At 44.6% G+C, this 13,015-nt stretch overlaps 1 protein-coding gene across 4 annotated transcripts in view; it reads left to right on the top strand.

The window, feature by feature from the left end:
• The first annotated feature begins 7,442 nt into the window (after window positions 1-7,442).
• Window positions 7,443-13,015, top strand: part of CDON (cell adhesion associated, oncogene regulated) — a 105,650-nt gene continuing 100,077 nt past the window's right edge. Inside the window, exon 1 of one of the 4 annotated variants that reach the window (XM_045038508.1) lies at window positions 7,443-7,462. The gene's annotated coding sequence lies outside the window, so the exon portion shown is untranslated. Of the gene's footprint in view, window positions 7,463-7,903; window positions 8,287-11,392; window positions 11,627-13,015 lie in introns of those variants that run through there. The other 3 variants (XM_045038509.1, XM_006936782.5, XM_006936783.4) reach the window with 3 other exon arrangements.

Below are 13,015 nucleotides of genomic sequence, written 5' to 3'. Positions count from 1 at the left end.
TCCAGGCTCTGAGTTGTCAGCACAGAGCCCAATGTGGGGCTCGAACTCACAGACCGTTAGATCATGACCTGAGCTGAAGTTGGAAGCTTAACCAACTGAGCCCCCACTATATACACCATTCTGCATTTACATCGCCCTCCCTCTCTTCTATTACATGATGTGTCCTAGAGTACTTTTATCCTCCCCAGTTTTACCATGATAGAATTGCCATATAACATTGTACGAGTAGAAGGTGCAAAACATAACAATTTGATAAATGGGTATATTGTGAAAAGATCCCCACAATAAGTTAAAATCTATCACCTCACATAACTATAATTTTTCTTCTTATGATGAGAACCCTTAACATCTACTATCTTGGAAATTTTCAAATACACAAGCCAGGATTGTTCACCATAGTGGCCACTCTGTGTGTTACGTCCCCAGGACCTCTCTATCTAATAACTACAAGGTTGTGCTTTTGACCACCTTCACCCAATTCCCCCTACCCACAACCCCATCTCCAGTAACCCCCAACCTGTTCTCTGCTTCTATGAGTTCTGTTACCTAGATTCCACATACAAGTGAGATCATATAGCATTTGTTTTTCTGGGTCTGGTTGATTTCACTCAGCATGAAGGTCCATCCGTGTTGTCACAAACGGTAGAATCTGGAGTATCTTCCGTAGCAGCTATCTAGAGTGTCTTTTTTTTCTTTTCTCAGCGGCATACTATTCCATTGTGTGGATATAGTTCCTCGTAATGGACACTCCGGTTATTTTCAATGTGTCATAGATAATGTTGCGACGAATGGGCCTTACATGCAGCATTTTACGTGAGTGCAAGAGCATCTGTAGGATAAGTTTTAAGACTGGAACCACTGGATCCAAGGGCAAAATCACAATAAATTTTGATAAATGTCATCAAATGTTCTTCCCCGGAGGTTGTACCATTTTTTACTCTCACCATCAGTGTATGAAAGTGCATACACTGGGGACAGTGATAATTCTCCCCATTTTATTTTCAACGTTTTTATTTATTTATTTATTTATTTTTGGGACAGAGAGAGACAGAGCATGAACGGGGGAGGGGCAGAGAGAGAGGGAGACACAGAATCGGAAACAGGCTCCAGGCTCTGAGCCATCAGCCCAGAGCCCGATGCAGGGCACGAACCCACGGACTGCGAGATCGTGACCTGGCTGAAGTCGGATGCTTAACCGACTGCGCCACCCAGGCGCCCCTCTCCCCATTTTACATATGAGGAAACTGAGGCATAGAAAATACAAGATCACGTAGCTCAGATTCAGGTGAGGACTCAAACTTGTGCCCTGCTGCATCCTACTCACTCAGTATTTATCACATACTTATCTGTATTGTTACTTACATTTTATGTAGAGGTAGGTCTGATCCTTCTAAAGTTTTATGAACATAAGTCCTTATGTTTAGAGTCTCTCTGGTAAACAGAAATTGGGGCAATTAAGTCAATTCCAGGTGAGAGTGAGGGAAAATGGAAATGTGGTAGGAAAAGTCGGGAAACAAATGCAAGGTCACAGCTGGTCACACAACAGGTGCTCCTGCTTGGCCCCGAGGTCACATAACAGGTGCTCCTGTTCCGTCACCAGGGACGTCTCCAGATAAGATTTACCGAAAACTCATGCCACTGGGTGGAGGGAAGGAGAAGGAAATCTGTTGAGTTCTTCTTCCATGTCCTTCTCACATTCACGGGGGAAACACGTCCTGCATTCTTGGGTTAGGTCACCTGGCCGTCTCAGCACATGCTGGGCGGTGAGGTCCTAAGCTGTGCAGGGCCCAGGAACAGTGGGAGGAGCACCAAATACGTTGCCGTGGTAGCCGAGTGTCCTAGAGACAGGTGAAGAAGCCAAGGGATCCTGAGGAGGTCCATAGATGTGTTTAAATCTAGGCATTTTCTTATACCTTTTTGTTTAATTTTTAAATGTCTATTTTTGAGAAAGAGAGAGAGACAGAGCGTGAGCATGGGAGGGGCAGAGAGAGGGAGAGAGAGGGAGACAGAATCTGAAGCAGGCTCCAGGCTCTGAGCTGTCAGCACAGAGCCTGATGCGGGGCTCAAACCCATGAACCGTGAGATCACGACCTCAGCTGAAATCGGACGCCTAACTAAACAGATTAAGCCACCCAAGCGCCCCTCTTATACCTCTTTAAAAAAATGTTTGTTTTTGAGAGACAGAGAGAGAGAGAGAGAAAGAGAGAGCGCGCACACCTGAGCTCGAGTCGGGGAGGGGCAGAGAGAGAGGGCCACAGAGGCTCTGGAAGGGGGCTCTGCGCTGACAACAGAGAGCCTGCCGGGGAGCTTGAACTCAGGAACCTAACTCAGGAACTGTGAGATCGTGACCCGAGCCAAAGTCGGATGCTTAACTGAGCCACCCAGGCGCCCCTTTTTTATACCTCTTTAATCTAGTGCCTTACACCTAAAAGGTGCTCAATAGAAGTTTTTTGATTGACACAATCATTTGAAGTGATAGCAATAACAATAAATATTCTTATTGTGGGGATACATTAATATGCGGTAATTAAGAGTCCAGCCTCTATCTAGAACCGGACTACCTGGGTCTAAACACAAGGTCTACACTAACTAGGTGTATGATCCTGGTCAGGACACATCACGTTGCTCGGCCTCAAGTTCTCTCATTTGTAATACAGGACTAACGCTTAAAATAATACTTGGCATAACAAGTGCTAGATAAGCATTAACTATTATTATTATAATAGCTAAATTTTATTCAGTGTTTGCTTTTGCCAACTAGTATTTCACAGGTATTAGCTCAATTAATCTTCCTATGGAAAGAAGTCATATTATCAACTCTCAGTCGGGTGTTAGTATCATCCCTATTTCACAAATGACCAGCAAAAACAAGACTCCCAAGAGTTTAAATAACTTGACCAAGTCAAATGAGGTAGAGTCAGAATTTGATATAGGTCTGCTTGGCTCTACTTAGTCTATCATGTTATTCTTGGAGAACCAGCTTTAGTATCTATTTTGTATTATAAAAGCACCCAATTCAGGCTTAAAATTCATTGAATGTACATCCATGTCACTTAAGCATCTATCAACCTTCCCACCCAGTCATTGTGGACTCGGGCACTGGGCTCATGGTATTTCTTTGAACATTTCTCTCGGGCTCTTCAATGTCTGCCCATGTCTCCAGCTCTGATCCCATAAATTATAATGACCTGAGGTCTCTGCACCATTTCCTCCACCAGCATCCCGTAGCGTGCTAGATCTATAATCATGACTGTCATTGTTGCGCTTTGGAAATGGTGAGTAATCATAACCAAAGACCTCTTGTCTTTTTTACTCCTCAATTTTGTAACAACCTCACGGAAATCTCCTTTTCTTTTGTCTGACCTTTTATTCCAATCTATCATTCTTTTCCAGCTGACACCTTGGATCCTGTGATTGATGATTTCAATTACTTTCTTACGACTACCGTGTATTTTTCTCCTTCTTGCACATCCCCCAGTGAAGCTGCAAACTTGGATCAGTGTTATGCTTCTCCCCTTACATCTGAATGGTTAAATTTTGAAAGAGGAAATCAAACAATCATGCAGATGCCTCCCCTACAAATTCATGATCCCCAACCTTAGCCAGGCTCTCAGCATCACTCATTACTCCGGGGATTGATTTTCAACTTTTAGTTTTCAACTCTCATTTTTCCTAATGGTTATTCCAAACCCTTACCACCTTACTCAAGCATCTTTTTCATGTGTCACACCTTGAAGTCAGTCAACAACCTTTCCGTCCAAATTCATCAAGATAATCAAGGGCTTTAGTTATCAGAGTTTTAGAAATTGACCCTTGGCTACAACTTTATAGGGTTCCATATTCTTTCTGAGGGAATATTTTTGTGACATAAATATACTCTATACTGATGACTTTCAAATCTATGTGTCCAGCTTGGACTTATCAATCTGTGGACACCTGTACTTGGAGGTTCCACAGGGACCTCAAATTCAAAAGGCTCAAATTGAACACATCATTGTTTCCCTAAAACCTATATCTCCTGCTGGGCATTATTTTCTCCCAGGTACCATGGGGGTAGGGAGCATGACTATCATCCACTCAAGCTAGAAGGCTGTTGTCATCCTTGAGTCCCCTGTCTTCTTCACTTTCCACATGCAGTCAGTTTCCAAGTCCTGCCACATTTTCCTCTTGTTTCTGGACTCTCTTCTCTGCTCTTGCTTTACTACTGTCCTTGATTCAACTGGAGCAGTTCAGTCTCTTGCTCCAACTGGACTGTCTAGACAGCTTCTGAAGCTTCTAAATTTTTTGATCTCAGACTTGGCTCCCTCAGTCCATCCTCATCACTGATGCTAGGTGATGTTTCTAAAGACAAATCTGACCATATTACACTCCCATGTAAAACCCTGCATTGATTCCCCATTGCCTATAGGATAAAGTACCAGCTTCTTGGTATGATTTGTGATTTGACTTTGGGTTCATTCTGCAGTGCCTTCATTTACCAATCCTCACCTAGCCCCTTACACTTCAACCACAAAGAAGAGCTCATGGGGTGCCTGGGTGGCTCAATTGGTTAGGTGTCCAACTTTGGCTCAGGTCGTGATCTCCTGGTTCATGAGTTTGAGCCCTGCATCAGGCTCTCTGCTGTCAGCAGAGTCCACTTTGGATCCTCTGTCCCCCCCCTCTCTCTGCTCCTCTGCCGCTCACACACTCTCAAAAAAGAAAAAAAAAAAAAAAGGAGAAGAGCTTGACGATCCAGTGGGCTGCCTTGTTTCTCACCTCTATGCCTTTATTCATAATGTCCCTTCTGCCAAACTGCCCTTCCACTCCTTGATCTTTACCTGGCCAACTCCTACTATCCTTTAAGACTTAGTTCATGAGTCACTTCTTTTAGGAAGCCTTTCTTGACAAGCCACCCTCCCCTTCCCCCAAACTCCAGGCACTGTTAGCACCACTGCCCTGTGCTTCCACAGCTCCTTGTTCATTATACTGAAGACTTGTCTGTGTACTTACCCATTTATGCACCTGGATCACAATTAGATTGTGAGCTCTTTGGGGACTATGTCATAATTCTCCATGTACCTCTTTGCCTAGCAGCAGCATAGAGTAGGTGCTTACTAAGTATATTTTTTTATTTTTTCTTTGTCTTTCCTTTTTTTTTTTTTTTAATTTGAGAGAGAGAGAGAGAGACAGAGAGTGTGGGAGAGGGGCAGAGGGAGGGAGAGGGAGAAATCTTTAACCCGATGTAGGGCTCCATCCCTTGATCAGATCATGACTTGAAATGAAATCAAGAGTCAGATGCTCTGGGTGCTTGGGTGGCTCAGCTGGTTACGCGTGTGGTTCAAGTGTGGGTTAGAGCCCAGCATCGGGCTCCTCCTGACACTCAGAGCCTGCTTGGGATTCTCTCTCCCCGCCTCCTCTGCCCCTCCCCCATTCTCTCTGTCCCTCCCCCTTGCTCTCTCTCACAATAAATAAATAAATAAAATGTTTAAAAAAAGAGTTGGATGGTCAACCGACTGAGCTACGCTGGTGCCCCTTGATTTGTTTTGTTTTGTTTTTAGTATTTTTAAGTTTTTAAAAAATTTATTTTGAGTGAGAGAGAGAGAGAGAGACTGAGAGTGGGAGACAGGGAATCCTCAGCAGGCTCTGAGCTGTCAGTGCAGAGCCCAACCCAGGGCTCATACCCATGAGCTGCAAGATCATGACTTGAGCCCAAGCTGGATGCTTAACTGACTGAGACACCCAGGTGCCCCTGTTTTTTTTTTTGTTTTGTTTTGTTTTTAGCATTTTTAAAGCAAATGCTGAACAAATAAATGATTCATTGGTGAAATCCTTTTTTCATTTCTCTTTCTTTCTTTCTTTCTTTCTTTCTTTCTTTCTTTCTTTTTGAGAGAGAGAGAAAGAGAGAGAGAGAGAGAGAGAGAGAGAGAGAGAATCCCAAGCAGGGTCCATGCTTAGTACAGAGCTGATGTGGGGCTCAATCCCATGACCCCGGGATCATGATCTGAGTTGAAATCAAGAGTTGGAAGGTCAACCAACTGAGCCATCCAGATGCCCCTATGAAATACTATTTTATATCTGAAATGATTTCTCCACTTTATGAACAAGGCAGAAAAAGTAATCATTATCAATAAACATCATCATGATTATTTCTCAGCCTGATTATGAGGAATAATAGGTACAGTGATATTCAAATGGCACTGTGAGATTGGGGGTTCCCAGAGTCATATGGGCTCCAAGAGAGGAACCTGTAAGTGTCTCTAGTGTAACTGCAGTGGTGGGGGATGGCTACGATTCTTAACAAGTGTCACAAGAAATCTGCAAGACTTCCATTCTATTCAGACAGAACTCTCTCAGTGTTTATAAAATTTATATGCTGAATGAAAAATCATTTACTATACCTTAAGTTAATAACATACCGATTTGTGATTTGAAGTAAAACATGGAACAATGGAACACAAACTAGAGTCACAGCTTCTTTTTTGCCTCCTATCCTGACTTTCATAGGATCTAATGCTTTCACAAAGATCTTGGACATAGCAAAAGCAGAAAGTTAAACTGTTTGAACCCTACCACTTTCAAAGCATTTCTTTGTGAAATTCAAGTAAGAAGGTAAGGGAGACTGGCATATTTCTCCTGAAGTTCACTATTGAATGTTGGGTGTGTGTGTGTGTGTTCAGAGATTTTGTTTTGTTTATTTATTTTTATGTTTATTTTTGAGAGAGAGCATGAGTGACAGAGTGTGAGTAGGGGAGGGGCAGAGAGAGAAGGAGACACAGAATCAGAAGCAGGCTCCAGGCTCTGGGCTGTCAGCACGAGCCAGGCGCAGGGCTTGAACCCATTAACCACCATCATGACATCCTGACCTGAGCCGAAGCTGGAGGCTTGACAGACTGAGCCACCTAGGCACCCCTAAAGATTTTAAGTAATCTCTACACCCACGCAACATGCGCTCAAACCCACAACCTGGAGATCAAGAGCCACTCACTCTACCAACTGAGCCAGCCAGTCATCCCAGTACTGAATGTTTTTGAACTTTCACTAGACTCCTTTGTAGTTAAACTATTAACAAGTAATGACAGTGGTTAAAAAAAAAAAAAAAAAAAGAACTGCTAGTAATAGAAGTCACAGCTCTCAAATGCCCAGTGAATGTCAGGTGCTTTTCACCAAGTATCATACTTAGGCTTCACAACAACCTTTAAATAGAATTTATTTTTCCCCTTTTCATGTTTAACAACTTCAGTGAGATCAAATAACTCGAGGCAGGTCCAAAGGACGAGGTGGGAAGACTCTGGGACCAAAGACCAGGTTAGTTTCACCAGGTGACACTGAGCCTCTCCTAGTCCCTTGAGTTTGCTACCTGCTTGCGTGTATATGAATGCACGGCGGGCGGGATGCAGCTGCTTAAGAAAGGACGCACAGAAAGTGCTGAAAAGGCTCAGTAGCCTTAAGCGGCGGGAAGCTGGAATCCGAAGGCAGAGCCCAGGTAGGAGCCAAAAGAAGGGTTGGACTCATTGCCTCCACACACAACTTAGGTAAAGGAGCGAGGGGCGGGACCTGGGCGGGCAAACAGGGGAGCGTGGAGACCATTTGTGGACGGGCCAGAAATGCCGCCTCTCCCGGGGAAGCAAGGTGAGGGGAAAGTGAGTGCAGGCATCTTGGAGTCTCCGTGAGTTGCTGAGGCCGCTCAGCCTCACTGTCCTAAACCAAAGCAGAGACCGTACTCAACTTTCCTGGGGACGCTTTCCCGTGGAGCAAGCAGGAAGGGGACGAGGAGAAGCTCCTGGACGGAGCGCCCCCCCCCTCACCGCAGATTGGTACGGCCCATCCCCCCGCCGCTGATCTGGCAGGCTGCGCGCGCACCCTCCGGCTGGGCGCGGGCCGGCGGGGCGCTGCGGCCTCTGCGGCCCGGTTCCCTCCTCCCGCTCCTCGCGTGCTGCTCGCTGGCCCCGAGCCCGCCGGTTACGCGCCCGCGCGCCTGAGCGGAGAGGAGCGCGGCCGCGGGGACGCGCCCCGGTGGCTCCGCCCCCCCCAGCTCCCCTCCCCTGAGTCCCGGGTGCCCGGCTCGCGCGGCTCGGTGCGAGGAGAGCGGGGACCCCGCGCTAGCCAGCCCGCCCGCCCCTGCGTCCCCGCCCCGGCGTGCGAGGCGCCGCGCCCTCCTGCTGCCCTGCTCTGTGCATGGAGGGGCCCGTTCGGATCGCAGCCGCCGCCGCCGTAGCCGCCGCCAGCGCGCGGGGGATGACCTGGGGGTGGTTTTCGGAGCCGGCTGCCGCGCAGGAGGTCCGGGGACTGAGTCTGCCCCGCTGAGAGGTGCGGGGGTGGGCCCGCCGCAGGATCGGAGGGAGGGGTGGTCCGGGGACCCCGGGTTTGGGGGCCACGCGGCTTGGGAGCGGGAGGTCCGCGGGAGGGCAGGTCGGTGCGCCCCGCAAGGCGTGGGGATCCCGGACTGCGTGCGGGTTCTGGGGAGGGCAGCTGACGGATGCCCACCGGGGAGCTGCGACGTTCCGCGTCCTCGGGGACGCTGAGCCACCTCGTGGGAGGAGGCGGGGTGAGGTGTCAGTAACACGATTAAATCTCTTTGACAATGATCCACTGGGGCAGGTGAGCTCCAGCGTAGCCGGGAGTCAGGGGCGCCAGCACGTTTTCCCAAGGGAGCGGAGCGGGGGTCCCTCGCCTCTCTCAACCTCCATCCCGCAGAGCCTCCGCGAGAGACAGTGATTTATGTGTAGGGAGAAGCAAGAGAAATTTCCTGCACAATGTATCTTTCTCTTGCCTTCCCAGGCTCAGTGACTTCCCAGCCCCAGGGAGTGTATTTTTCCTTCTTCTCTGTAAAGCTTTCTGTGGATTGCATTATCATTTGCTAAATACATTACAGCTCGCTATTTATCTCGGTCTGCAGCTTCCAGACCTTTGTTGCTTTCTCTCCGCATCCAGGGATTTCAGTAATAAATCACTGAGGGGGATAGATAGACTCCCTTGCCCTTGCCTTCATTGTTCTCCCTAACCCCACCAAATCAGGTGGAAGGCTCTCCAAAAGGAGTTCTTCTCCAGAATGCCTGCCTTTCCTGGTGAGGACTACAGAGGGTGGCAGGTGCCTTAAGGGCCGGCTGCTTTCCACTGTAGATCTAGAATTTAGAGAACATCATAAGAGAAAGTCAGCCTCTGTGTCCTAAATCAAACACCTTGAGAAACAGAAAGTTGAACTAAAAGCTAACATGAGATTATTCTCAGGCCAGTGGCCAGCAAAAATGAAAGGCCAATTCTGTTTCCATGCCTCACTGGTACCATTGCCCTCAGACTCCCAGCTAACACCTGGTGTCCCTAAAGGGCAGTGTCACAGAGGGACAAGGTGGGAGGGGACCTGGGAAATAAATGGGTTTATTCTCAGTGTAATTCTAAGCATTTTATTACATTTTATAGCTCATTTTTTGAAAAGGAGTCTATTTCAGCTGAAAATGGGAGGGGGAATGTAGTTCAAGTTTTAGGACAAGATGAAAGAAAAAAATTCTGGAAATTTTAAATTAGTGCTTAACTAGAAAGCATTCTTAGGAACCCAGAGAGGCACCAAATACTGTAGTTTCTGTTATACACATGTTGAAATAAACTGCCTCATACTTTAAGTTATATGAGAAGGATGGAGAAAACCTGTTTCATTTTGTAAAGACGTGCCCTGGGTGTGTGCTTGGCAGTGGGTAGAGCAGAAACATTTATATTTCTATAAAAAACACACAAGTGTATATTGTTTAACTTTCATGCAAAAACTCGGATATAGTATTTGGAAATCTGTCTTTGTTTGAATAGTTTAGTCAACCAGGAAAATCAGTTACTAGAAGTACTGTGCTATTGTTTGTGTAGTAACTCACTTGGGATGCTTTGATTGATTGCTATGGTTCTCATCAGCCTCCTCTTCTGTGGAAAGTACTTAAACAGCTCTGACTCTCAAGCCGGGAAGTACAAAGAACCCTTAGGACTTGGAACATACTGATGTAGCTTGTGTAGGTTGGCTTCTAAAATCAGTCTTATCCTTTGCCTTCTTTGCAAGTGAGGAATTAAGTTCACTTCAAGATAGGATTCCCCCGCCCCCTGTCAGCAAGGTATATATAGATGGAGGCTTTGTGTGGAAACTTTTGTCACAGGGCTTTGCTCTAAAGCGGGCAGGTAAAATTTGTTGACCAGGTCTTCTGCTTTTGTCTTTTCCGCTTTGCCCTTATGCTCTCGTAACTTTCTAGACGATTTCATTTATGGGTTTGTCAAAATATAAGTTGAAGTAAAAGTTTTCTTCTCTAGGAAGGTTTCTTTTGCAAAAACTTACACTAAAAACTGGTGATTGTGTCCAGGTATACCCTGGGAAAATGATTTCAGGAATGAAACATTATCTTAGGGAAATTAGACTGGGATAGGAACTTAAAAATAACTAATTGAAAAATTGGTTGTTTATAACATGTAATTACATTAGCTATGGCCTTGTAATTAGCATTTGTACTTTGCAGAAGGAAAAATAAGACAGCACATCACAAGAGCAGAGGAGTTGTCTCCAAGGTAGTCTTTCTTTAAGATATATGGTCTTACTACTTAATAGGAACTAATTAGATTAGAAAGAGAATTTGGAGTCTGGTTGCTAAATAGATTGCTTTGAAGGACTTGATTTTATGGTGATTTTCAGTTAGTGCTTTTTTTTTTCCCCAAGAAGTTTTGTTAATTGGATTAGATGATGTTTTATTGTTTTTATTCAGGATTTTATATTGTATGTAAATATCCTATTTATTTATAAACATTCCACTTATACATTTTTGTCGTGTATATGGTATTAATTCACTTTTAAGAGGCTGACAAGGAGGGCTTTGATTCTTCTCAATTAAACTTCAAAGATGGTATATGGAATATACTTAATGTCACTTTAAAAATATTGGATTACAATTAAGTGAAAAACTGGTTTGTTGGTTTTTTTTTTTAATCCTTCAAGTTTTCCGTCATTGTTTGTGCTCTTTCCCCCATTGTCAGGCTTAAAACATACAGTATCATTGTCATCTGTCCCCTGAATAATGGTCCTGAGGTGATATTATTAATGTGGCTTTTTAAAATCAAACTAATTATACTTGCCTAAAAGAGCCACATGTGTGTGATTCTAGCTGCCTGGTGCCTTTTGAGAGCCCTGGAGACAAGCTAGTGAATAGAGCTGAAAATTCATTCTGTATTTGATTAAATGGAACAGACTCGCTGCTCCTTACCCCAGCAGGGGCTATGAGATCTCTTGATCCCCGAAGCGGCTCCAAGACCCTGGGAATAACATTAGCGAGCACCTGAGGAATTTCTGCCCTGCAGTGCCTTTTGTGTGTGTGTGTGTGTGTGTGTGTGTGTGTGTGTAGAGGGATTGGAGCTGAGTGGTGATGGGGCGGTGGAGGGAGGGGGCGGAGAGAGGCTACATTAGAAGACTCCATATGTTAGCAGATCTAAAATCAAGGCATGACTTAACAGCTTATCTTATAAGAGAAAACAGCCCAACCCGAAGGCAGATTGCTAGTCAGGACTCTCTTACGAGCAGGACTGTGGTGATGTGTTTTTAGCACTGAACTGAACGCCACTGTTAAGTACAAAAAGTCACTTCTCTGCTCTCCCTCTGAAGCACAAGCATCTACACGTTGAAGACTTGGTAAGTTTTCTCTGAATGATCTATTGATAAATATATAAAATTGTGTTACAGTTTGGTCTTGCCGGTAAGGGCTGATGTATTGTTCTAATAACTTTTTAAACTGAGGGCAAAATCAGACTTTTATGTGAAGCACATTGCTTTGCAGAGATGAAATGCTTGTTTGAATAGGCATATTTCACTTTTCTCTTTTGTTTTTATACGATTTCATTGCATTCTTGTTGCATTATTGAAGGATTTAAATTCATTTAGGGTATATGTCTCTTTCCTGGTGTCTTATTGAGAGGTCTGATCTTTAGTATTTTTTAAGGCATTGCTTTGCAGACTTTGCTTGCAGCCACAAGTAAATGAAAATATATCTACCAAAAACATTCTATAAAGTCTTTGGAGCAAAATTTTTGAGAAACATGAGTGTGTCCTCCTCCCCAGCCACCCGCCCCCGCAGCTGCCCCAAATAATTTTTGGATACAAACATTTTTCAGGATATTTGCCCAGTTTGTTTCTTGTGTACTTTTCCAGGAAGGGCAGTTCTGAATCTTGGATAGTATCATCAATCAATTTCCGTATCCCAAGAAGAGTTAAAAATGAATTTGAATTCTGGTGCTAGTTTTCCACTGATGGAGAACTCAGGAGCGTATTTGCTGGGCAATTTGATATATTTTGTTCCTGATTATAATCCTGTTGTGTGTCATAGTTCTCTCCATCCTATTGCCATGTAGTCCTCTCCCAAATTCTCACAATACTGAGTGTTGGGAGAATAAAGAAGCCTTTTAGAGACTGTGTTTAATTTTTTCTCACCTTAATCCTAGCACGACCAAATTGAAAGGACCCTTGCATGCATTGGGGTCAACACTGCAAGTTAGCATTGTGCCAGTCTTGGTTCACAGGTTTTTAGTGGCTTTTGCTGTGTGATATATTTTGATGGCCAGAGATCATAAAAAAACTACCCCTAAAGCACATTTTGTTCTGCCGAATATTGGTCGGAATGTGAATCGGGACTTCAGTTCTTGAGAGCTAGAATGATGTGCCTTTCAATCATAGGATTAAGGGACAGTGAAGTTCCTTGTATCTTACGTCAGAGGGTAAAGAAATATACAGGTCATATGACTGAGCGTAGAAATATTCTGCTTACTGTTTTGTTGCTTGGAACTGTGTGGTTGATTTTATTTTTATATTACCCTACTACAAACAGCATTCAAAAGTTGATCTACAAAGCTTGCTTCTCAGCTCCCTCTTCTTGTTAGATACTCGCTCACCTTTTTTTATTTGGGGAAGCGAGCTTGACCGAAGTCTTGGTTTCCTCATCTGTAAAATGGGGATAACAATAGTATCTCTTACCACGGTTGTGGGGATTACATGGGATAATGAAAGTAAATTGCTTGGGATATGCTA

The sequence above is a fragment of the Felis catus genome, chromosome D1, assembly GCF_018350175.1.
Source record: "Felis catus isolate Fca126 chromosome D1, F.catus_Fca126_mat1.0, whole genome shotgun sequence".
Classification (NCBI taxonomy): Eukaryota; Metazoa; Chordata; class Mammalia; order Carnivora; family Felidae; genus Felis; species Felis catus.
This window is presented reverse-complemented; position numbering and strand designations above follow the sequence as displayed.